At 39.4% G+C, this 25769-nt stretch overlaps 1 protein-coding gene across 7 annotated transcripts in view; it reads left to right on the top strand.

The window, feature by feature from the left end:
- Positions 1–25769, top strand: part of NCOA2 (nuclear receptor coactivator 2) — a 199329-nt gene that overhangs the window by 59952 nt on the left and 113608 nt on the right. For all 7 annotated transcript variants that reach the window (XM_052788621.1, XM_052788614.1, XM_052788618.1 and 4 more), the window contains one exon: positions 12117–12343. The gene's annotated coding sequence lies outside the window, so the exon portion shown is untranslated. The remainder of the gene's footprint in view (positions 1–12116; positions 12344–25769) is intronic.

Genomic DNA, 25769 nt, shown 5'->3' with positions numbered 1-25769 from the left:
AGTTAGTGCTTTAATGATGATACTAGTATCATTTGTCGTCTTCAGGGCCATGGCTACTAAGGTTGCTGCTAATTGCTGTGGAGCTGGGGTGAGTGGAAGCCAATGCAGGGAGCCTTGTAGGACAGTATTTGGAGGTATTCGAGCAGGATTCATTCTTGGGTTTAGTTATGTAGTAGGCTTGTATTTGCATACAGATTTCCTTTGTTTTTCCATGAATCTGCTCTGACTAATCCTTTGGCCTGTATTTCATTAGAAGTGTTGACTGCAGAATCATGGTTTTGGTAACAGATGAAACAAAACTTTTCCTTTTTTCCTTTGCATGTGCATGTACAAAATAAAAAGTACAGGATGACCTTGTTTATTTGATAATTGAGAATGTGCCTGACTTTGTTAGGAAAGCCATAGTCTAAGAATACGATTCACCGGTCTTTTTATAAATTAATGCCAGTATGGTGTATCGGTTCTCACTCCCACTTATCCTCTTATTCTCTCCCCTTCCCATGCCCCACTACTCCCTCCCTACTTTTAGAGGCAACACAAAGCTGTTTTGCTTCAAGCTAGGGACAAAGATTAGGAGAGTTTTGAAGTTTTGCAGCAGATTTCTAGGACGTAGATGAGCCACATTTGTACATTGTACTCCTAAAATGGTACTAAATTGTTTCTGTGTTGTATTCACGAACGCTGAGTTTGTTTACTTCCAAAATTTTTACTCCTTACCCTCAAGCTATCAGCAAATTATGGCTGAAGTTTGAATTGTGGCAAATCTGTGTGTGAGGAGTACAGATTCACTCCTTCTCCATGTGAGGAATGGTGCTGTGTAACATTCCCTGCACTCTTGTGCAAATAAAACTTAAGTTCAGAGTCTGTGCACTCCTGTGATCTGCAGGCTGCATAGCGAGGAGAGGAGTATTAAAGAGGACTGTTTATGTGGTGGTGATAAAAATCACACACACTTTCAGGAGACCTAAAGAGCCTGCAGATTTTATTAAGCTTTGAAGAAAATCACGTGCATGTTTGCATGTTTATCTGTATTGATAAATATATGTAACTTGCACGGAAGGGTGTTGTTAAGACTGCTAATGTTCACGTTTGTGTCAGATGCAAGTTTGCAGCATTGTAAACCTAGTACTGAATGAGAACACTAGACTTTTAGCTTATGTGAAGCGTACTGAACGTTTCACAAGAATTACTTGTTTTAACTGTAAAATAATTACAGTACTTAATAATGTAGGAAACACTTGTGAGTTAGTTTGCAGTTCTTTTTATCTTAAAGAATGCAATAGAATCCATTGCTAAAAAAAATGGGACAATTTAAGCAAATGCTGTCAGTATAGACAGATGCAGAGCAGTCAGCATAGCAAGGATATTTGAGCTGAATAAAATGATTAATTAGTTTTTTCAGTTTTAAAGTCTGAGATTTAGAAGTGTTGCGGGTGCTGTTATTCATAAACTTCTGCTATAGAAAATGTAAGAATGTGATGTTGGCTGTGTTTACTGAAAATCAAAGTTTAATATTTTTCCCTGGATGTAATATAGTGTGCACCTGATTCAATGTGAGAAGTACCTTTTTAACAAGGCAGCACATTTTAATCAGTTCATCAAAGCCATCTAGGAATCTCTCCTTGTAGTTAAAAGCAAGTCAATCACTCCACCCTGGTAGTTTTCTTCCTTCCTGAAAGCTCTATCCTTCTAAAGAAATGTTAATTTTTCTATCTCAGGTTGCCATCAGCACCCTTTCAGCTTAAGGCCTTGCCCTGTCTGTCCCCATGACAAGTTCTGGCTACCCTGCAATCACGAGTGAGGTGATGAAACTGGCAGTTTAAGTAGCATAGGTGCACACAGTAGGGCTTGGAGCAATCAGAGTTATTAAAATTAAATAGTTATCCAGCTTGCTTATCCACCATTGTAGGAGATCTAGTTTTATATCTTTATGCAAAGCTCATCTAGGAAAAAAAAAAGATCTTAGATTTTAATAAGAATTTAATTTGGCACTGCCATTAGGGTTTTTTTGTCTTTCTGTGTTGAACTGTCAGTTCAAGTTTTTGCTCCGTTTTATAAAGGGTTGCAGCAACACTCGTTGGAAGACACCAAAGGTTCATCTTTTGTGAAGTTGATACTGATAACAGGTTGTAAAGAATTATGGAATCTACACATGGCTGAATGGATCTGGGCTTTTACAAAGCAGGTTTGATACCCGGCCAGTTTTGGTCTCTGTAGACCTAATAAATGAAAGAGATTTTTCCACTGCCCTGTCACAGAAGACAAAAACGCAGCTTACTGAATTGGCTGTTCACTGCCAGTTTAGGAAAAAAATTGTCATTTTCTTGCCCTGTATAATAAAAGCAGTACTAATTAGTAGAAAGCACTAAAACAATCTCATATGCTTTTCATCTAGCATTTGAAGCTTTAAAAAAGTTCTCTCTTTTATGTATGACTGTGATAAGAACTTTTGAGAACTTTAAATGTTGTTAAACTTCAGCAATCAAATTGCATATTTTCAGACAGCTCTTAAGCAGACATGAGTTGTTACAAGAGTCTCTTTCAGAGTTAAACTGTTGGTTTGCAAACTCTTTCTGACATCTTCTCCTATGAAAGCAAAATAGCCCTTTTCTTCTTTCTAAATTAAAAATAAACCTATAATTGGTTTACAGGGCCTTGCCCTCAAGTTGATGGCATTTCTGTCCGTCTGGGATGCAGAAGGAAGAAGCAGGGGAAAGAGGGAGCCCCTTGCATCTGGTTAGCAGGCCCAGCTCTGTAATTGTCTGGAGATCAAAGAACCATTTGATGGTGGCCGTTAACACCTTCCAGCATAATATCCCCAGCTCCCTCTCTGCCCATCCTGCTACTGCAGTGCAGAAAGTTGGCACTTTGAAAGACCTACCTCCTGAACAGAAGGAAGATAGATGGGAATGAGGATTTGGGGTGCATGGGAAGTGGGGTGAAAGAGGAGGTAGAAGAAATGTGAGGTGGGAAGCCCTGGTGTTACCAAAGGATGATTTACAAAACCTTTTGCAGGCTACTGGTAGGAATGGGAGGCTGACTGTCCTGCTGACATGCAAGAGGAGGAAAAGAGAGAGTTAGGCATGCCAGCTGGCCAGTTATTTAAAAAAAAAAAAAGAATCTAAAGATGATTGGTTTGCATGCTCAGATGCCCTGTGTGTGTGCAGTGGTACCAGCCACGCCAAGGGTACAGCACAGATGTGGTGCAAGAGCTGGGAGTCTGCAGGGACATGGCCAGGAGTGTGCACCAGCGTTTCCACACACCCCCTGGTGGAGTGGCTACTGGGAAAACTGGAAAATTCAGTTGTCTCGTTTGCAGTCATTAAGACAGCAGTAAAACTGGCCTGCCTAGTTAGAAACCAGTCAGGTAGCAATCATATAAAAGGCCCTTAGCTTCCCAAAAAATGGCTGAAGGGAGGAGTAGTGCTCATGTGACTCAAGGAGCGGATGAGGTGGATCAATAGTCTGTGAAATAGAGGAGGATGGAAATGTGGCACAGGGGTGTTCGGGGCACTCCAAAGAGGTGTGATGAGCGTGACTGACAGTTGTAGCAAAGTGTGAAGCTCTCTTTACCTTCTTTAATTTCTATGTAGTCAGAATTTCTTTGCACCCTGCCTTGCATGATAGCATTACTTTAACTTGGTGAAAGCTGTGGGCTGCAGTTGCACTGAGCTGTAGATATGGCAGCTTTTCCATTTGCTTCCACTTGCACTTTAGGAACACTTGAAGCAATTAAAATATTTTCTTTCTTGTGAGAGATGCCACTTATTCCATTTGTATTCAGCAGGAACAAAAGCAGTTTCCTCATTTTTGGGGGTGTCTGCAGAAAGATCCTGGAACCAAAAAAGAAAATGAGTCATCAAATTTAGTCACAAAATTTGAGCTGTTTTGATATTTAGAAGAACTGAGTAGCATTTTTGGGGGCATTTTTTTTTAGCCAGCATTTACAAGTTATATATATTGTATATGGTTTATAGTTTTATGTATACATGTGTGTATATCTATATAAATACATATGCATGTACAATGCTATCTGATTTTTTTAGTAAATTGGGTAGAATTATCTCATTTTAAACTTGTATTTTAATTGTGTACATTCTTTTTGACTCAGAAATTAATGGGATTAATATATAATAATTCTTTGTTTCTGTGTTGTAACTGCCACTGGAGGTAAGTATTTCACATTTGGGGAGATTATGTGATAAAGAAGCTGTTTCTTCATCTGGGTTCCATAGTGAGTTGCTGGTGAGTTGGCTTAAAGGAAAAAAAAAAAGGACACTTGGCAAGAAATCAAAAAATAATAGAAAGCAGGCAGCTCAATTTGAACCAAAACACTGAAGTTACTGTTGTTGGTTTTTTCCTCTTTGCTGAAAGGCTTACAAAGACTACCATAACTGCTGCACTGTCCAGTTTGAAGTGTATTAAATGTGTGGTGTTCATGGTGTCCAGCCACACTGGCTGAAGATGACAGAAGTACCACTGAGACCGTAGATTAAGAATGGGGCTTGCTTTGGCCATTGACTGTACTGGCAGCTTTCTTCAGTTCTTGCACAAGGACCCAGGCCAGGCAAGCTTTATCATCATAAGTTTTTGAGGGTATTCTCCCCGTTACTAAATTTTGTCACTGCTATAACCCTGTGAAATTTAGGCATTTATAATTACGGTATACGATACAGTTCTGCCAGACTAGCTATAGACCACTTACCATGGCTATTGACCATAGATTACAGTTCGGAAACTGCTGTTTGGGGTATTCAGAGATTCTTCACCCTCAGTAGGAGAGAGACAGGAAATGGTGATAGTCATCAGGCTGCAGAGGCAGAGGTACGTGGTTCAGAGGGGTTGTCTAGCTAGGACAGATGCACTCACCTGACAGCAAGCATGCTTGATTTCTAGTCTTTGGGCTAGCAAGTGTTAATCTATCTGTGCAAAGTGGAGAAGTATCAACAGGTGAGTGAGAAGGTTTGGTATGGCAGGATAAATTGAGCTAATCTCAAATCTCAGGGGCAAAAAACTGGTGACTTCTGGAAATGAAAGTCCTTTTCCCCGTCGTCTTCTCCACAGTCTTGGCCAGGTTGTCATGTTGTCCCCCCCATCTTCCTGGCTGTAAAACTTGTCTCAGCCCTTGATGAACTGATTCAGTTCACTAATCTACAAAAAAAAAAGTGAAGAGTTTTATGCCAGATTAGTGAGCTGAACAGATTTACTAAAGGATAGGATGAATGCAAGGAAAGGGACAGGAGCACAAGAACTTTTTAATAGTAATTAGATGTTAGGTTGGCTCAGCACCCTTGTGTAACAGCACACTTTGAACATTTCTGTCCATAATAATGTGGTGGTGTTTGGGGTATTTCCATGAGAGGAAGGATTTGTGGGTTCAAATAAGAGATCTTGAAAAGGAGATTATTAAGTTTTACAAATGTAGCCCAGGGGGTAGAGGAGAAATCAGCATATTAGATCACAGCTGTCAAGCTTTGAGGCACCAAGACCCCATTTTGTCACAGAGTATCTGTTAGAAAATATTCTCTGCTCCGTCTCATCATGGATTTCAGGCTCAAAACCTACAATTTCTGGAGATAAGCACACTACTGGAATAGCAAGATGGTGTAAAAAAAAGGACATTTTATTCAACGAATCTCACAAATTAGGCACAAACAGTATAATAGAGTTTAATGATCATTGTTTTATTAAGGAACCTGTGCGTGACATGCATCTTTGTATGTTTAGGAGCAATAACATTTCTCAGTTCTTCTATTTTTTATTCTCTACTCTATGGAGAACTTTCTTTTGTCTTTGGCAAATGTATGAATATTATCATGTGTTTTCAAATTTCTGAAAGTTACCTAGGTGAAAACTAAAGCATAGTTTAAAAATAGTCATAAAACCCTGTAGCAAAAAGGGGGTTTTGCTCAGAAAAATGAAGGTCATAGTGTATTCCTGTTCTAAGCCACAATAATAAGAGTGGGGATAACTTGAAAAGGTTTGCTTTAGTACAGTACTGCCAAATGCGTGCCAGGAGTCATCTTCACTCTGAGATATGTCCTAAGAGCCAGTTCAGTGGCCACAGAATACTACAGGTGTATTTGCATTTATTCTAAGGACTTTCTGTTAGCTTTCTCTGCATCATACTTGAGAAGTTGTGGCAGTCTGGGGAAGTTCCCACTGATGGGAAAAGGGGAAACATACTCCCCATTTTTAAAAAGGGAAAAAAAGAAGACCTGGGGAACTACAGGCCAGTCAGTTTCACCTGTGTGCTCAGCAAGATCATGGAGCAGATCCTCCTGGAAACTATGCTAGGGCACATGGAAAATAAGGAGGCGATTAGTGACAGCCAACATAGCTTCACTACGGGCAAATCGTGCCTGACAAATTTGGTGGCCTTCTACGACGGCGTTACAGTGTTAGTGGATAAGGGAAGAGCAACGGATGTCATCTACCTGGACTTGTGCAAAGCATTTGACACTGTCCCACATGACAGTGGATTTGACAGATGGACCACTCAGCAGATAAGGAACTGGCTGGCTGGTCGCACTCAAAGACTTGCGGTCAATGGCTCCGATGTCCAAGTGGAAACCAGTGACGAGTGGCATTCCTCAGGGATTAGTATTGGGACCGGTGCTGTTTAACATCCTTGCTGGTGACACAGGCAGTGAGATTGAGTGCGCCCTCAGCAAGTTTGCCAACACCACCAAGCTGTGTGGTGCAGTCGACACACTGGAGGGAAGGGATGCCATCCAGAGGGACCTTGACAGGCTTGAGAGGTGGGTCTGTGTGAACCTCACGAAGTTCAACAAGGCTAAGTGCAAGGTCCTGCACATGGGTCGGAGCAATCCGAAACACAAATACAGGCCGGGTGATGAGTGGATTGAGAGCAGCCCTGAGGAGAAGGACTTGGGGGTATTAGTGGATGAAAAACTGAATATGAGCCAGCAATGTGTGCTCACAGCCCAGAAAGCCAATCGCATCCTGGCTGCATCAAAAGAAGCATGACCAGCAGTTCGAGGGATGTGATTCTCCCCCTCTACTCCACTCTTGTGAGACCTCACCTGGAGTACTGCGTTCAGTTCTGGGGCCCCCAACAGAAGAAGGACATGGAGCTGTTGGAGCAAGTCCAGAGGAGGGCCATGAAGATGATCAGAGGGCTGGAGCACCTCTCCTGTGAAGACAGGCTGAGAGAGTTAGGGTTGTTCAGCCTGGAGAAGAGAAGGCTCCAGGGAGACCTTATAGCAGCCTTCCAGTACTTAAAGGGGGCCTACAGGAAAGATGGGGAGGGACTCTTTATCAAGAAGTGTAGTGATAGGACGAGGGGTAACGCTTTTAAACTGAAAGAGGGTAGATTTAGATTAGATATTAGGAAAAAAGTTCTTCACTGGGAGGGTGGTGAGGCACAGGAACAGGTTGCCCAGAGAGATTGTGTATGCCCCATCCCTGGAAGTGTTCAAGGCCAGGTTGGATGGGGCTTTGAGCAACCTGGTCTAGTGGAAGGTGTCCCTGCCCATGGCAGGGGGGTTGGAATGACATGATCTTTATGGTCCCTTCTAGCCCAAAACATTTTATGATTCTATTCCAAGATATTCTCGTATTTGTGCTGTTACTCAGTTTTGCTTTTATAACTCTCTGATTTAATTAAAAAAAAAAAAAAAGTAAAATCACACATAAGTATATAACTTCCAATTTTTACAAATCTGAGACTCAAGTGCATTATTTTGAAAACTTAGCAGACTATAAGTAGGTTTATTTTAGTTGATACCATATGGATAACGTACTACTATATACGCTTTACTATTTGCTCAGTAGCTATTTTTGGCACTGTCATTCATAGAGTAAGAAAAACAAATTATTTTGTAGAGTACATGAAGTGAGGTGAGCTTAAATATTGGTCTAAAATAAGCACTTATGAAATAACCAACTAAAACCTTTAGTCAGTCAGAACAGTGCTTGAGGTGCTGGAAATTGCCAAAGATCCTAAGAAAGTCAATGGGGGACATGAGTTGATGTCTATAAAGCTATGGTACTTTTCCTCACTTTGCACCTCGTGTTTCCCTGGATGGTTGGTAAAGAATGGAAAAGGCATTCGACCTCAAAAATATTTAACTGAAGCTAAATTCTCTTGAACTCACGATGGTGCTGGGGATGGGGTTAGAAGTAGAGGGTTGGTGTTGTGGGTGCTTCTTGTGTCAGGCTTGGCTTTCAAGACATCGGCTTCTTTTCATTTGACAATGAGCCACAAAATTAAGGATGCTGTGCCACAGCAGTGGGAAGTTGTAGGTGCTGTTGTCAGTACTGGTAACTCAGATTTCTTTAATTTCTTTTAATAATATGCCATAAGTCAATAAAATCAATGGAATACAGGTATAAGGTTGGTATTCCATTTTAATCTACATTTCAGTGTGAGGACAAGCTGTGAGCAGCTGTGTGCAATGTATTGTAGAGCAGTAACCTTAATGTGGGAGTCTTTATTTGCATAAGAACCATGTTTTATACTGAGCTCGTTGTGTCATGTTATTTGAACAGATTGAAATAAAAGAGTAAACTACACTATACATGTTGATCAATGCATGAAGTAGTTTTTGTGTTGATGCTAGTGTAGCGGTAGTTATATAGGATATTACAGTCCTTTGAGATATTTCTTGAAATTAAAAAGGGAAGCATGATTTTGGGAATTTTGATGATTGAAAGTTCTAGTGTTGTAGGAAATTGTGTTCCTTATGATGATTTAAAGAACAGCTTCCCTAAACAAACATAATAACAGAATTAAGTTTACAATGTAGAGAAGAATCCCTCATCAAATAATGCCAGTACATTGATCATAGCAAATATGCTATTTGCATTGTAGCGTGGCTTTTGTGATAATTGTATTAGTAACAAAAAGCTGCTGAAGGTTTTCAGGGAATAACTTGTACTTTAAAAATGCTGGAAAGTACTTAAAAAAAAAAAATAAAAAAAGGAATCTTACCTTACAATGAATTAATGGTCTTGGATAAATCTTTGCTGTTGGGTAAGATGTTCGATACACTTCAGCCAGCTGGCTTAAGTCCTTGTAAGAACACACTTGTCCTAAGGAAGATTAGTCTTTTTGATGATTAGCGCACTGCACTGAGCCTCACCTTTTTCTTGACGTATAGAACCGTGTGTTTATATATTCACAAATCTTATATAAATACATGTAGTCCTAGAGCCTTTTCAAGCATTTCCATTATCAGTGTTTTATGATTTGTTTTACATTAAAGTTTTCCTACTTGATGTAGTGTTTTAGCCCATAAATATTGATTTCAATGACAAAATAATTGGGTTAGTTTATGTTAAACAAACAGCATTTTTGGAGGTCTGGTGGATTTCAGATGAGGTTTTAGGAACACTATATAGTGGTCTGCAGGTACTAAATCTATTACAGTTGCTTACAGTTGAGACACAACTACCAGTGCCTGATACTTCTAATCAGTTGGGCAGTGCTGTATGAATGGAAATACTTTCTTTTCCTTTTTCTTCATTGAAAAAAGTCCTTTGCTGACAGCAAATATGTTATACTCTGCCAAATGAAATAGTGCATGAAATTCTGCTCTCTTTTTTAAGGAAGAAGTTTCGTGTAGTTTCCATGATTGTACATTGAAGTGCTGAAGTTTCATTCAACCTAATTATATTTTTAATCTTAACTGTAACTAGTGATCAGATAATTATTCTGACCTTAAAAAAAAAATATTATGGCTGTTTGATAGCCAGTTTCATTATTAAATTGAATCCAAGCTATAATAAAATTATTTATTATTAATTTTTGAAAACAGAAATGTGCTTTTAATGCTTCATTATGTTTTACACACTGATGTTGAAGCTTCTCAGTTTATTTTTGTAAGAATAAACATGGATGTTCTAGGAGTGTGCGTGTGGGTAACACTTTTGCCATAGTTAATAAGTGCTTTTTGAAAATTAGGTACATCACATGTCTCTAGACTAAATACAATCTCACAGGAATAGTTAGTTATTCCTTGGAAATAATTATTTCTTATTGAAAAATAAATGTCATAATGCATTTAATCCATACTATAATTTGCATCCATCCATGAGCATATGACACTGTTTTTCTCTTTTCTTGGTCTGCTTTTCTGGACCATGTTTGTACAGAAGTATTTACAAGAGCCATCAAGAAATTGTTGTCTTGTTTGCTATTAAGAGCTCAGTAAAAAAATCTGTAAATTGGATTTTGCTCTAAAAGAATGTGTTGTCTGTTTTGAGAGGTTTTCCTCTTTCTGTATATTACCTGACAGCATGCTGCATTTGTTTTTCATGCTGAGATAGATAACTGCTAAATAGAGAAAAGGAAAGAAAAAGTTTCCCAGAGTTTCATACAAGAACGTTATTTCTCCTCCAGGCAGGGGCAGATAATCACAAGCAATAGTATTGTACGAAGTTACCCTTCCTCTTTGTAACTGATACACGACTGCTCCTAATTTAGTGCAAATGTGAAGTAAAATGGATTTGCTTAAATTATCTCTGTTAGTTGTGTGTGACCTTCCTCAGGAGTGAAGCTAACCCATTTTACTTCAGGTTTTCATGGCCTAGAAGTATTTTGTGAGCAGCTGTAGCTTTTCAGGCAAGCATTGGTACCTCTAGGAGGAAAACAGTGGCATCTGAAGAAACACTAGCTGGACTGTGTGCTGTCATCTGGTGATGCTGTTTGAACATTGCTTGTAGACATGCAACAAAACTGGTGGTGAGGACAAAGGCAACTTGTATGATGTTCACTCTGGCACCGTCCACCTGCAACCACTACTCCTCTCAGTTTGACCACTGGTCTCAGGTGTTAATATTTGCACAGTTACCATTTCAACAAGCTGAATGACTTAGGCTATTAAGGGCTGAAAGGGGTGTGCCAGGAATTGCAGTAAGGAAGGCTGTCTGATGCTTCCCAGTATAGGATGCTGGTTAGAGTTTTTTATAACTTTGCAAAACATTAGCCTTTGGGACTAGGCAGTTGCCTCTAGCTTAATCTTTTTTGTCTACCAAAATTATTTAGCTATCTGTAAGAATGTGTGGAAGAAGTTATTTCTCATTGTAGATTTTTTTTTTTTTTGGAAGAACCTTTTTTTGGAAATGCTCTGTGTCCCTCCCTTTGAAGCAGAGACTAGGAGTTAGATGGCAGTGTGGGAAGCACTGGTGATAGGCACTGGGGAAGAAGAGCAGCTTATGAGTCACAGCTTTGCCTTTGTCAGCACTGCGAAAATCTCAGATCTAACCAAACTGTAACCTTTTAAAGAAATCACAGTTCTCACATGCTGTCTTGAGCATGTGAGAGCTGTATGGCCTGGAAGGGGAGGGGGAGGCTGAGTTGGGGGATGAAACCAATGCCTCGTACCGCAGCGCCTGAGTGCCAGAAGTAGACCCGTGGGCAGTGGCACACACAGGGCACTGGCGTGGTCCTGGCCCCAAAATACTGTAGACTGTGAACAGGAGAGAGGGACCCATGGTGAGAGTGTGTGTTAATACGACAGCATGTTGGGGAACGAAGGAGGGGAGGAAGGAGGGGAGTCAAGGGGGAGAGTGTGGCACTGCCAGCCAAGCCTGGAAGTGACTGAGCCAGGAGAGATGAAAAGCCTTGGGGAGTGGGGGTGAGGAGAGACTTGGGAAGGGCACTGAAGGTAGGAACAAAGAAGGACCAGGGCTTGAATCGACATGGGCCAGAGGATATGGCTTGAGGAAAACAGGCAGAGGAGTTTGTTCTGGAAGGTCCTTTTCTATAGAGATCTTTGAATAAATAAACACTCTTTGATTTCAGTAGCTCCTTGAGAATGTGTTTTTAGCCATCACTTATGGCTTGTCCCTATGCAGAGAATTGTTTTGCGCTTGCAACCATTTTACTCCTTTGCCACAAGAGCTGCACAGTAAATCTAAAGATTTCGACCCCACTGCTGGTTTTTGTAGGTGTCAGTGTGACCCCGTCGCACGAGGTCTGATGTCTGATTTTCTTTTTTCTAGAAGTGGTGAATGCAAACATTTTTGCAAGTCAAGGAATGTTAAAACTGAGCTTATCTTTGCAAAGCTCTTTTGTTTGGCCCCTCATGAGGAAGCCTTATAATTTAATGATATTTAACCATGCGCTGACATGCTGTTTTTTTCTGCAGGACCACTGCTTCATTCAGTGCACAGGATGGACTTGCTCTGGGAATGAATCTGGTTGATGCAGTGGAGAAGGCTGTTCTCTGTAGTACCCCTGCCTCACTTCCAGCAGAAGTCAGGACGTGCGTGGCGGGCGAGGCAGGGGATCACAGGAGGCAGAAGCCGTTCTGGTGCTCTCTGCAGCCGCATGCTGCCCTGGCGAACGGGACTCAGACTTCCTAGGTGATGCTAGGTAAGTTGCTCAATCTTGGCTTTTCTCATGTCCTTGCTAACTGTATGTGTCTTGCTTTCTTGCGGATGACTTGAGATCTTTGGATCTGATTTGGAAAAGTGCTGAGCACTGATAACAGCGAGTGAGGCAGTGGGGGTTGAGGTTTGAAAGTGCTGTATAAAGCACAACGTAATGCTAAGCGCTGTGAAAAAATTAGGTCTGAGTTATGCTGAACTGGAGACAGAGTTGTCTTCAGAATTGGAGAATCATTTTGACCTTAAAGCTGTCACTGCTTTGTAGTTAGGAAGTTAGGAATAACACAGTTATTCTAAGTTAGGAGTAACAGAGTAACAGTAGGACTAACCATTATGTTGATGAAGCACTCAGCTGCACCATTGAATTCACAAAGAAATTACTTGTTCCATCTTCCAAAAAAAATTTGAGTAGCATGCAGTAAATAAGGTATCGGACCATATGCCAAATACCAAGAGTAAAACAGATTACTGTTTTGATTAGTGGTAATTCTGTACACTGAATGAAGCAGAGAGGTGCTGTGGAAATGGTATGACATAACTGCGGTGTATACCATGCCACAGAAGCAAACAAAGGCAAAATTTAGGTTTCTCTAAAACTTACTTTTGACATTTCCTCTTGTGAGTGCTTGCCTCTGCAGATTGGTTTTAGCATAGATGTTTGTATCACATAATACGATTTGGGGTGCAAGAAGCACAGCATTTTTTGATGCTGTCAACTCAGATAATATATGTACATAAAACCAAAATGACACATAAATTCATCATTCTTTGCAGGCACATGCCTCGTGCCTGGTTATTGTATCAGATACAAAGCAGACAGTGTTTGTAATGCCCACTATCAGAATGACTTGAGGTCAGAATTTCATCTGCATTTCTTCCGGCTCGGGATTTGTATTTTCCCAGTGTGATTTCTATAGCTAGCTACAATGCTGTTGTAATCAGTAGATAACAGAGAATTTTTTGGCCAAGGCATGGTTAAGCTAAATATTGTTTTAACTTAGCTAACCTGAATGCAAAATATCTCACATTAGATCAGATTTTATGAATTAACCAAGAGCGTGTCTTCGGTGCCTAGAAACGTAGTGAGTGAGCTTGCCAGATAAGCTGTTAACTCTCTGTTGCAGGAGAGGGACAGTAAAAGCTATGAAGCTTTGATAATGGCTAAATATTATATTAAATACACAGAGTAAGAATGCACATTCCCCTTCCAGCCTGCTCATGGGGGATCTACTACATATGGCTCTGTGAAAGGCGGCAGTAATGCTTTAGGCACAGCAATATTTTTAAGTGCTGCTTTCTAAGAAAACCTGAGGTATTTTTGTTTGACTACTGCTGTGCAGTGCAAGTTGTTCTTTAAATCTTTAAACATAAACAAAAAAGGTAGGGAAAGAATCTGTATTTTATGAGCAGAAGTTAAAAATGAAATTATTTGCTTTACCTAGAGCATTGAAAATTATGTTGCAATTAGACTGATGCAATAGCACACATTACGAAAGGATCGCACAGTTCACAGAGCCCGCTGGAGGAAAGCACGGGACTGTAACAGCAGGGGTGTTGTGGGCCTGCGGGGCAGCGCACTGGCAGAGCTACGCAGGGAAGATTATCGGCTAATGTGGAGAGAGGAACGCCAAGAAAAATAAAAACTCTGCCGTTTCTGTGTATCCCATAAAATGGGAGGCAGGGGGGAGGAGGAGGGCGACTTGTTTTATCAGTGTGCCTATTTTATTTCGGTGGCACGTCTAATCCGGTACAGAAAATATTTTCTGTTATGTGAAAGAAAGAAAGAATGGAAATGGAAACTAATTTTGAGCTAATATATTTTGAAAGCTGCTAATAATAGTGGAATTTTATTCAGCGCACTCTATTTCTACAATAGAAAAGTAAAATTCCTTTGGGTTAACTGAAACATCTGTTGAACAAATTGGTTCAGTTTCATGAGTCTGTTACTAATTCTGAGAAGTAGATGGTGTTTTATAAAACCAGTAGAGTCGGGGGTTTAGTGCCCATATTCTTTCTTTTTTTTTTTTTTTTTTTTACTATTATTAAAGTAGGTCATTTTGAAGTGTTATGTTTTCATGAATACAGTAATACTGTGGTTAATATTTCTAGTATTTCAAGATTTACCTTTGCTTTAATGAGTTTTCTTCACTGTTTTTAATCAACATTACTAATATTCTTTAAAGTCGTGGGTTTCCAGCTTTTTTTCAAGTTCTTAGTAATGAAGTAACTGAGTAATTTTTTTCAAAAAACCTCTTTTGGTGCATTTCAGCTTATATTTCCTTGTTTCTGCAGGTTTTTTCTACTCTGCTTTACTTACGAAGTTTGAATGTTAACAGAATTTTAGTTGCTCCTACTGCTCTTTTCTCGTTTGGACTAATTATTCTTTGTCTGTAACTTCACAGTTGTGGGAAGAATATTGTACGTGACAAATCAGTTTATGGCTTCATATGGTGGAAGCTAAGAATGTCGTAAGAGTCAACGAGCTGACGTCATATGAATTAATAAAAGAAGAAGAAGGGAGAAATTAAAAACAGTTTGTAAGATTCTGTTCCTATGCATCAACAGTGCTCTAATTTAATTTCATACACATACACGCATCTTAAAGCAGTTTAGATTTCTCAGGTACATATCCTATCAAAATCATCACTGAAAGGAAATCACAAGTGTAATGTTAGTATGCAGGTAAAATTAAGTTCTGTGTGCTTTCCTGTTAAATATGTAAAATCAATGCAAGTTCTTGTGTACTACATGTAACTAGCTGTAATACTTTGACACATTTAAAGGGAAAAGCTGAACTTTGAATTTAGACAGTGAATATATATTTTCTTTGTAGTGCATATATTATGTGGAAAATATAAGACTGACATTAAGCATGTACATTCAGTATGATTATAAGCTATGGCATTTTCAGCTTCGTGGTCAGGGTCTCTGATTTCAGAGTAGCTCAGTGTATGAAGGATGTGAACGGAAGTTGATAATACTTTCTAATGTTACTTTAACAGATAATTCCTTTTACTTTTTATTATGGCTATTTTTGAAGCTTTAATATATGTTAATTATGTGGTAATTCGGTTGTCTTCTTTAAAGTAGAAGATAATGCAAGTATAAATAAGAGGGACAGCAGTGTGGGATAGCATTGCTTTTGAGGGATTGCTGGGTTGAGGAGGAATGGAGATGTATAGTTGAGTTTTGTGAAGGTGCATGTGAGTATTGGCAGCGCAATGAGCTGCCCCACTGTTGATAAGATGTTCCAAACAACCCTGTGTCAGTTTTGTCCTTGGTGCAGCTCGCTGAAGTTTCAGATGACGTGCATGAAATGAAGTGAGGGGGAAGTTGCGTGGCTGAAGTCCTGTGCCAAGTCTTTTTGAAGTTGTATGCAGCAGCTGTGCTGTAGCTAAAGAAAGGCTTTCTTTGACTCGATTGTAACATCTGCATGATCTTTAACAGCAGAATTGTTCCACTGTGATGTATCGTTTAGCTAATCCGGGTTGCCTTCATTAAGTGTTTTTTTCTTTTCGTTATTAGAAATGCTTGCGTTACTTTTGGGAATAAGTTTGCAAAGATCTGGACTTGAGTGCTTCTGTGTAGAAACAGTAGGCTTCAGTCAAAAAAGAGCCAAAAGAGGAGTTGAGACTTTGAGTTTGAGTCTGTAGCTCAGTGAGGCTTTTGAGGTAATTGGGCAGCTTTAGACTACAGCCCATGAATTGGATTTTTCTATGTCCTCCCTTCTTTGGATGATAGGGGTTGAACATGGGGCCAGTTTTTGTGGAGATGTGACAAACGCGGCATCATTGCAGCTAACCTTGGTCTAACGGCTTCCAGAAGCGTGGTTTGCACCCTCCGTGCTGAGGTATTACCCCGTCTCCCTCACGCCAGCACCGCTGCTGCTGCGACTCTGGGGTGAGTTGGCTCAGGGAGCCAAACAGTGGTCAGCTAACTGTGTTTTTGGTTGGGTTACTTGGCTGGCTCTTTAACTCTTTGAACTTGCTGACTGCAGAGTTAGACAACCGTCTGTGCTGAAGATGATCTGGAAGAGGGACAGCAGGGCCAGCCTCTTCTAGTTGCAAATTGGCTTTTCTGCCACTCCGAAACCGTGCCTTGACTTGAGACAGGAAGAACGCAACCAAGGGAAGTGTTTTTAAAGAAGTGCATGAGTTAGACTGTATACCGTGTTTACTTTGAAAGTGAAGTGAAAAGAAATCAATATCTCAGGTGTAATTGAATTTGAAATTTTAGCTTTAGTGTTTCTTTTAGTTGGAGGTTTTTGCATAAGGACTTTAAAACTGAATCTTTATTGAATCTTCTTCCAGTTTGAGACTAAGAGGTCTGTAATTGTTCACTCTCTGTTAGCACCGCAAAACTGGCAAGTTCTCATAGTTAAAGGGTGGGACCTAATGGTCAGAAATAAGAGGCTGTGGACTTGGAGAGCAAACCAAAGGTACTAGAAATGCTGATGCTTCTCTGTGTTAAGGATTTTGTTGATCTTGACTGTAAATATCTTGCATTTATGGGGTACTTGGTTCTCAGGCAGTATGTCACAAACTAAATCTGGAGGAATACATTGTAAATTAAATGTGGGTGGGGATTTTTTGTAAGTGAGAATTATTACATTTTATCATCAGGAATTACTGGATATGCGTTTGCTTTTCAGTTGAACAATATGATCAGTCTTCCTGCTGTAATCTCTTAGGAGAATGACTGTCAGTGGAAAAGCAGAGTGCTGATTTATGTAATTGTACTCATTGCAGAAGTTTGGTTTGTGAGATCCAATTAATATAAATAAGCAAAGTAAGAGAAAAGGCACAGGAAACATACTGCTGCTTATTAGGGTTGTTAAATGGTATTTTCAAAATTATCTTCTAGTCAAATAATGATTTTCTTCGATTTATGCTGGGCGGGCTGTGTTACTCCCCATATTCAGTGTCTATAAAATTGAACATATACTTTCCACAATGAAGAATTAATACCATACTCTGCAAAACAACAAAGCTGGTATTACAAGTTACTTGAAATACTGCATATTGAGCGGAAAACAAGAGATCTGCCAGCATGTGTAATTCAGAGCGCAGCCTGCCTGCTTGGGGGAACACGACGCGCCTGCCTCCCTGTCCAAGAGTGACCATGACCACGTCACCAGGGACTGAGCATGGCCCGGGTGACAGCTGGGCATTTTAGTCTCACACGTGGGAAACATATGTTTCCTAATGCCTAAGGAGTACGGTTAGGTCCCAGAAACAGAGATGCTTGACAGCAGTAGTCCAATATATGCATTTTATCTACGCTTTTAAAAATAGTTAGTAAAATAAGACCTTAAGACCAATCTTCAAAACTGAGCACATTTAATACATTCTGGTTCCAGCAACGTTACTGTGAGGTAAGGGCGAGCAGCCGAGGACTTGTTTCAAAAACAGGAAGTGCCCACATTTATATAAAATTGCATAGTTTCAGCTGTCATAAATGTGGTTTCAATGCAGTTGCAGGAGTAAAGCCCAAAGTAGTTATAACCAGCTTACTTCCTCTTCCAGTCAAAGTGCAAACAGCCATATAATTAACAATCTGTGGCTCATTTTCTCTAGCTGGGTTAAGTATTCTGTTTCGCCTGTTCAGTCACTGTATAAACAGAGGGAACTTGACTTGCTTAAGAACATTTTAAAACACAAATATTCTCGGTCATAACCAGATCTGGAGATTCACAAAACGGGATCTTCGATTGCCCCTCGAGCTTGGCAGCAGAAATGAGACCTGTGAGTGTGGCTGGCGTGCTGCCAGGCTCCTTGGAGAAGAGCTAGCCTTGCCAAGTTGGCTTCTTGCCATGGTAAACTGCATGGGGCAGCAAAACCTGCTGCAGAGCTGGTAGACAGTTTTTCTCTTTAGGGACTTCCCTTCTTACATTCCATTACAAATTGGCTTTATTCAAAGTCTTTTATCATTAATTTTTTGAGGACTGATTGCTCAGCTTTTTTGGACAGCTTTTTTCTGGGTTAATTCACCCATTCTGCCTTTGACTCTGCTTATGCACTTAGTATGGCAGAAAAGCATGAGTACAAAAGGACAAGAGAGTTCCTCTTCTGCTCCTGTATACTCTTGGGTTGGTTCAAATATGTTTTAGGCTGCTTGGGGCCTTTGAGGAGAGCCCTAACTTTTCATCTAGAAAGGGCCTGTCATCGCTTCTCGGTCTCTGCTGATACCAGCCACTTGAGCAGCAAATACCTACTGAATATTCCCCACGTACTCTGCTTGCTGGGAAGAGCTGGTGAGGAGCCTTTCCAGGGAAAGGGACCTCCCCCAGGAGAGTTTCTCCAGGGAAGCTCTGCTTGGTTACTGAAGCTGCAGCACTTGCTGCATATGGTAATTGACAGTGGACCTTTTCTTCTTGTGACAGATTTTTGGAGAGAGGCTTTTCTTCATGTGAGAAGTAGCACTGCATTTTGCAAAGCCCTGTGAGAAACCTTTAGGCAGAGCTCAACAAACATTACTCTGTCCTAAACATAATATGAAACATTTCCCTTCCCTTTCCTAGCTGTCCTCTTCAACTATCAGATAAATAGTGGAGAATACTTACTCAAGACCTTATGAAATATAAATTCATAGTGACCATCTTTTGACTTTATGCAAGGAAGTTAATAGTCCTTAAAAGGACTATTTCATCCTGTACTACCTAAGTTTTTCCTTTCTTCAGGAAAAGCTGGCTGACCCATTTTGTTGTCACTGGAACAACCAGAAGAGCTACATCAATGACCAGAACCTCGACTCATCTTTCTGAATGGGGTTTTAAAAGCAAAAGCAGTCTTAACAGCCTCTGTGTAAAAACGAAGATATATCTAACAGCAATTGCAGAGAGAACAGAAATCAGGACAGAGTTCTGCTTCGAGCTCCCTAGTGGTTTTAGCTGTAATTTAGCAGGGGAGACAACAGAAGACCAATGAAAGTGAGAACTCGTTTGCGTCCTGTGAAAAACTATGGTTGTTAGATATATTGAGGTATTTCTTTCATTCTAAATAAAATTTGGAAACTTTCAGAACACAACAAGGTCTATAGCATTTTTAATTGTGTAAAGGATTCCTTCCTATTCTTGTCTTCCAATGTTTTAAGAGAACATACAGCCGCCACTCTGAAGAGAATGGTTGCACAGCTTCTGCTGCTGCTTTTGCTTACTCTGTGTCTGTGTGTGTAGGTAATTATTATAACATCAATATAACATTACCTTCAGTTATTCAGAAAAGCCTTATCTTAGGTGCTTGCCAGAGTTACTCATGTGTTTCTTTGCTTAGCGTGACATGGCCATATTTTCCTTCATGGCTTAGTTCCTAGCCCAAGCACAGGCAATGAAATGTGCTCACATTGCGCTGTGTTTTATCACTGAGTTAAGGGATTGGATGGGGTTGTGCTGTAAAAGAGGACAGTAGGGCCAGTCAGTTCGATGCAATGAATAGATTGCTCTTATTCGTAGAGGAGTATGGTCCAAAGAGCGGTCTGTGGGCCAAGACCAGCCTACAGGAAATTTCCATCTGCTCTGCTTTTTACCAGAGGAGATGGAGAGCAGCTCTGCAGCAGCAAATACTGCCCAGCAACTGGACTGTATTGGAGGCTTGCCACAATCCAATTTAGAGGGCTGCCTCCAGGGGAATGGAAGGAGGTAGAGTGGAAGGGGCCGGGTAGAAGAGCCTCCCTTCTCTTGTGGTCCGGTCTTATTTCTGTGATGACATCTTGACAATATTTTTAGGATAGCTGCTTGTGGCATGTGCAGGTTGGTCAGGTTGGTGACTACCCTGAGGACTACGAAGTGAGGTCTGTGAGAATTAGCTGGTGGGAGGTTCTGTATCCAACCATCAAAATATAATTGCAAACCCCTTGTAATAAGCGACCTCTTCTAATAGAAAACCACATCCTTTAAAACAGTTCATTAAAAATGCCCTTATCAATTACAAGCTACCATGCCATATAAAAAGCATCTTATTTGCATATGAAGTAATTCAGATTCAAACTTCTAATTGCCATTTGTGAAGTCAAATACTAATTTTTGAGTGGATTTTGATATTATAGTTTTATATTGCCTTTTAGGAGAATTTAGAAATTAATTTGAGACCATAACTATTAAACTTGAAAAGAGCATGGGAAGCTGGAAAGCTCCGTATATATATGAAACAAAAATCTAAAAAAAAAAATTGTATGTGTACTCTTCATTGGCATGCAGTGATAGTCTATAAAGTTTTTATTATCCTGAGGCAATAGGCATACCCATTACATGAGAGCACTGAATACCTTTTTAATCTAGGCAGGTCATCCAAAACAAATGCCTCTAACAATTATCTCCACACTTGGTTGTGTATTTTTATCATCATAAGGTTAAATACTAAGTGAAGATTTAGGTTTTTACACGATTTATATTTTTTATCTTTTGTATTTTTTCAGATTCACTGTTATAAGAATTTTCACACTTAGAAAACCATTAAGCTCTTGTAATAATGAAGATGGCTCAGGTGAAAATGAAATAATAGAAAAATCACGTAAAAAGAGGGTGCTAGCTTTAAGGTCTCGACTTACTATATTTCTTTCAGCTGATGGTAGAAAAAACTTTGAAGTTACTTTTGTGTATGTGTATTTATACAAATAATCTGGATTACTTAATTCGAATACAGTCAGATAGAGAAATATATGCATTTTTGTAAAGAGTTATTGCAATTAGCCTGGCCTCTAGTATGTATAGCAGAATTGTTGTTCTTAAATAAAACTGAATGAAAGCAATTCTCCTGCATCACAGTTCCCTCATGTCATTGCTCTATGGACCTACATGAAATCCAGGTACTTGTAAATTCCTCTGAGCCTCATCAGACTCCTGTAAGGTTTCTGGCTCTGGCATGAAAGACCTGTTTGCTGCTGGGGACAGATTGTTTCCCCTTATGAGGAATGGGGCCCGCATGAGTCAGCTAACCAAGCTGCTAATTGCCCCAGTAATATAAAGAACAGTATAAATTCATGCTCAGTTGCAAACTTTCTAAAAATCACTTTTTGCACTGTAGAAAAATGAGAAGAGATGCACAAACTTAGACAAAATAGCAAATGGCTTTATAGCGTTTCTGTGCTACTGGATCACCTTGGGGTTTGAGTCAGGTTTCCTGAGTTCTCAGCTTCACTCCTTCAGTCTTGTCGTCTCTTGCAGTTGTTTGAGCTCTGCTCTTGATTAAACTTTTCTGCCAAGGTAAAAAATTTCCCTGTGTTCAGACATGTAGATACCTTTGGGTACCTTCAGACTTCCTGTTTGTGTTCTTAAGAGTCAGTTCTGTCGCCTTGTTTTCTTTGTTTCTTCTTTTATACCAGGCTTTTTCCACTGTTCTTTGCCCATTTTGCTGCTGATAAGCTGAGTGGAGTGAGTTTCCTCTAAACATCATCCATCTTGCTTTCCCCTGGACAAAAGACTATTCACTTGTTCCTGGCCTGGATCATAGGTGACACCAGTCCTGTTAGCAGATGTCTGAATGCTGGGTGTATATGTGCACGCATTTTATATATATATATATATATATATAATATATAAAATAAACATCTGTGTTGTGTATAATTTTATGTAGTATCTAATAGCTGATGTCTGGTATATGATTGCTAGTATTAATCATTTTATAATTCATTATTTTATATATAAAATAGCATTAATTTATATTTATGTATAAAATTAACATCTGCCAACATGTTTACCAGTTGGGTAAATCTGTTTCATAGCTTTAAAATGTTGATTTCTATTTTCCTTTTTTTGTTTGTTTGTTTAGGAGAAATACAACATTACCAGTAGCTTTCTAAAGATCAGGCATTGACTGAGACTGATCAGTTTATGGAAGTAGTATATGACTTGATGGAGAGCATTTTGAAGAGATGTGCCTCACTGAAGAGTGTGTAACAGCTTGGGTTCAGTTCCTGTGTATTTTTATTCTGGTGGGACTCCTACTTAGCAATATTCTCATTTAGAAGATTTCTCTAAGGTTCCAGTTCTTACCTTTAATAATTAAAAGGTGGTCTCAGGGCTTCTCCCAACCTTTTTTTGTTGTTTGTTCTTTCAAATCTGGTTTCCATTTCAGATAGGGTTCTTACATTTTTGTACAGCAAGAAAAATTACAGGGTTCAGTAAACTTGTGACACTTTAAAATTCTGTTTGTTTCTGCAGGATTTTAAATTAATCTTCTGTCACTGTTGTTAATAAGGGACACAAAAATGAGAAAAAATTCAGCATCTTCACAGGCACGTGGAGAATTATTCAAGTATTAGGTAGGCATATAGATCAAAGGTCTACTTTGCCTGGAAGTTTGTTAAAACTTTTAGACATGACTGACAGCTCATTGAGAATGGAACAACTTTTTTCTAACTGTATTTGCAGAACAGAGCCATGGAAGTATCTCCAAGCACAGACGTTGGTTTAGAAGTGCGTATTTTGTTTGTTCTGCTTTTGACAGTACATGTATGTCCAGATGTGGTCAGGTCTGAAATGGGTAGGTTGTTGGTAACAACACACAAATCCAATAAACTTTGTTGGTGAATGCCAGAGTATCAGACTTGCTTCAGGAGCTGCTAAGTAAAATCCTATGGTCTTTGTTGTACAAGAGGTGAGATGATGGACTGTTTTGGCCTCAGAATCTATATTTTGATTTATTTGTTTGGGGTAGTTTTTATTCTGTCTTTCAGAAAATGATTGGATTTCATAACTATTTGAATTTTGTATGGGAACATATTTTATGACCTGCTTAGAAATGGCTTAATGCTGTTATTTGTTTGATTATTCTCTGGTATATATTACTTAACTGATCTTCTCAGTGACATGTGCTTGCTTTTGTTCTCTGTTACATTTATGAAGGACTTAGCATCTAAAAGTCAAACATGAAGTGGAGCAATTCATGTGAGTGCTGACTTGTGTTTATATCCTTGGAAACAGAACACGCATAAAAGCTAGATTAAAAAAAAATTAAAAGATAGCAAATCTATCACAAATCATAGATTACAGTAAAACAGATGCTATAGAAAAAGTATCTTTTTATCTATATCTCCTATTAGAATATGTGGGGCCTGTGTGTCTGTTTTCCTTTGAAAACTGTCTAGCAAAATCTACAAGATGGATTTAAATATTGTGATACTACTTTTAGGTGATCTGTTAGTATAGCCAGCTGTTTAGTTTGGTCCATCTAAATTAGCTTTCTGTGAAATTATAATAAGGTCAAATATTGTCCTTTATTTATAGCCTCATTTCCTATGGAAACAAGGCTCATGAGGTCACACCATGCACTTGTGTACATGCACACACATCCCTTCATCTCCTCTCAGTAGCTTTTGAACCTGTTGGTGATTTTGATCACATTTTTTGGCACAGTGGAGGTCTCAAAATTCAGATCCTACAAGTTTTGTAAAAATAAGTAGCTGAGTATAGGTGGAAGCACCTAAAGGTGCCCTGACAGAGGGAAAGGTTACAGCATGAAATAATCTTATTAGTTGCCTGGGAATCCTAGTGATGGGAAAAGAGAGACTTTAAACAAATGGCCCAGCTGTGGGAAAAGCTTCATTCAAAGCTTTCACCTTTCTAGACACCAAAGTCAACCAACCAGAAGGCGTAAATCTGTGGGAGATGAGGCTTAATTAATTCTGTTGTTCATGGGACTACTTGTTCCTTAGATATTTTAATAATAATAATGATAATAATATCAGTAGCATAAATGTTTCCATGCAATATATTTTTGCATATGTAATTTTTAAGGTAAATATGTAGGGATATTCTTATGACAATCCTAATTTTCAGAGACAATTTTTGTTTTCACTGTGAACTTTAATTTAAATGTTTACAGAGCATCTTTTCTCCCTATTAGGACAAACTGAGCAGTTGCTTCCCCCTGCTTTTAAAATGACAGGTACTGTGAATGCTTTCCAGCCCTGTTTTGCATGTGGTTCTGGATTGCGACTAGCCAGAAATGCTGGAGCATTTTGTGGGGAGAACTCATGGCACTATGGTTGTGCTCCAAGGGAGTTAACTGAGAAGAACAAGGTCAGTACAGTACACTTACTGAATATGGAAATAATAATAATTATTAAGGCAACCAACAAGAAGTGTATTCTTAATAAAATGTGTGGGTTTTTTCAGTTCAATCATATGACTGTATAATACAAAAATTGCTTTGAGAGTGGGTCAAAGATTACACATAGCAGAGACTTTTGTGATTGGTTATGAACAAGCGAAAATAGGGTAAACTTTTGACCTGGCAGCAGCAAATGGAACTGTGTAAAGCACCTACAGATGGCAGGATTTAACATATAGTAGGTCTCTCGCCCTTTCACAGCAATTACGATCATATTACACCAGACACAGAGGGGAAGGCGCTCTGTAACTGTAATACTGTGCGTCTTTGAAAGTTTTGAATATGCAGTTGCATGTTTCGTTTTTGTAGGACCATCAATTAGCTTAGCAAGAAGAATTCCACTTTTGTTACTCGTGTTTGACTCAACGAGTTCCTGACCAGCGTGCCAAGTCCATTTGGAACAAAAAAATCATTTGAACAGTCTGAATAATTTTGATAATTCAGACTGCAGCAGATTTATTGCTAAGCTTGAAAGACTCGGTGAAAGTGTTATGCTATTGTGCTGCTGATGTGGGGTTGAAGGGACGAGGAGAATGTGGCTTCAGAGAGGTGTCTGGGAAACAGCGCTCGCAACCGGCTCCTTACATCCTTTTGTAGGTGCATGCATCTTCCTGGTTGAGTTTTAAGTTGCAAACAGCAACTTAAACAGCAAAAAGACCAATTGATAAACTGTGTTTATTTGACAATATTGTGGCATTTAGACAATTCAGTGGCTTTCGGTTTTGTTCATACCTATGAAATACTTCACAAATTAGAAAAAGTGAAACAGTCTTGTGAATTACAGATGACTGGTTGCCATTTTCCTGTGAATTTTGTCAGTTAACAAAATCAGAAGCCTACTTGCACTTTTGGCACAGAGCAATAGTTCTGAAGTAATCCAAGCATATTTCGTGTAATTCACTGCCTTTCAGGGAACTAGTTGAAGTAGGGGGGATGTTTGTGTGTCTGTTCGTGCACGTGTATGGAGTTCTCCCATGTTTGGTTTTATTTATCATGCTTTGACATAGCAGCATTTGGGAAAAAAGTCTGAAATACAGAAGGCATGCTTCCTTATAGTTGTGATACAGCTATTATCTCCCTTTCTGACTCTCCGCTTTGCCTTCTGGCCTGTAATCTGATGCGTGTGCCAGATGTGGGGAGGTGGAGCAGAAGCAATCCAAGCTTTTAGACCATTTCATGGAGGGGGATATTTTATTATATCTGTGGTTCACAAAAATTTTCCTTTGGTTTTCCAGAATGACTTCTACGGAGAGTAGAAATTGCAAGCATATGGTAATAAGCTAAATAAGATGCTGAAAAATGTTT

This window comes from Harpia harpyja, chromosome 5, assembly GCF_026419915.1.
Source record: "Harpia harpyja isolate bHarHar1 chromosome 5, bHarHar1 primary haplotype, whole genome shotgun sequence".
Classification (NCBI taxonomy): Eukaryota; Metazoa; Chordata; class Aves; order Accipitriformes; family Accipitridae; genus Harpia; species Harpia harpyja.
This window is presented reverse-complemented; position numbering and strand designations above follow the sequence as displayed.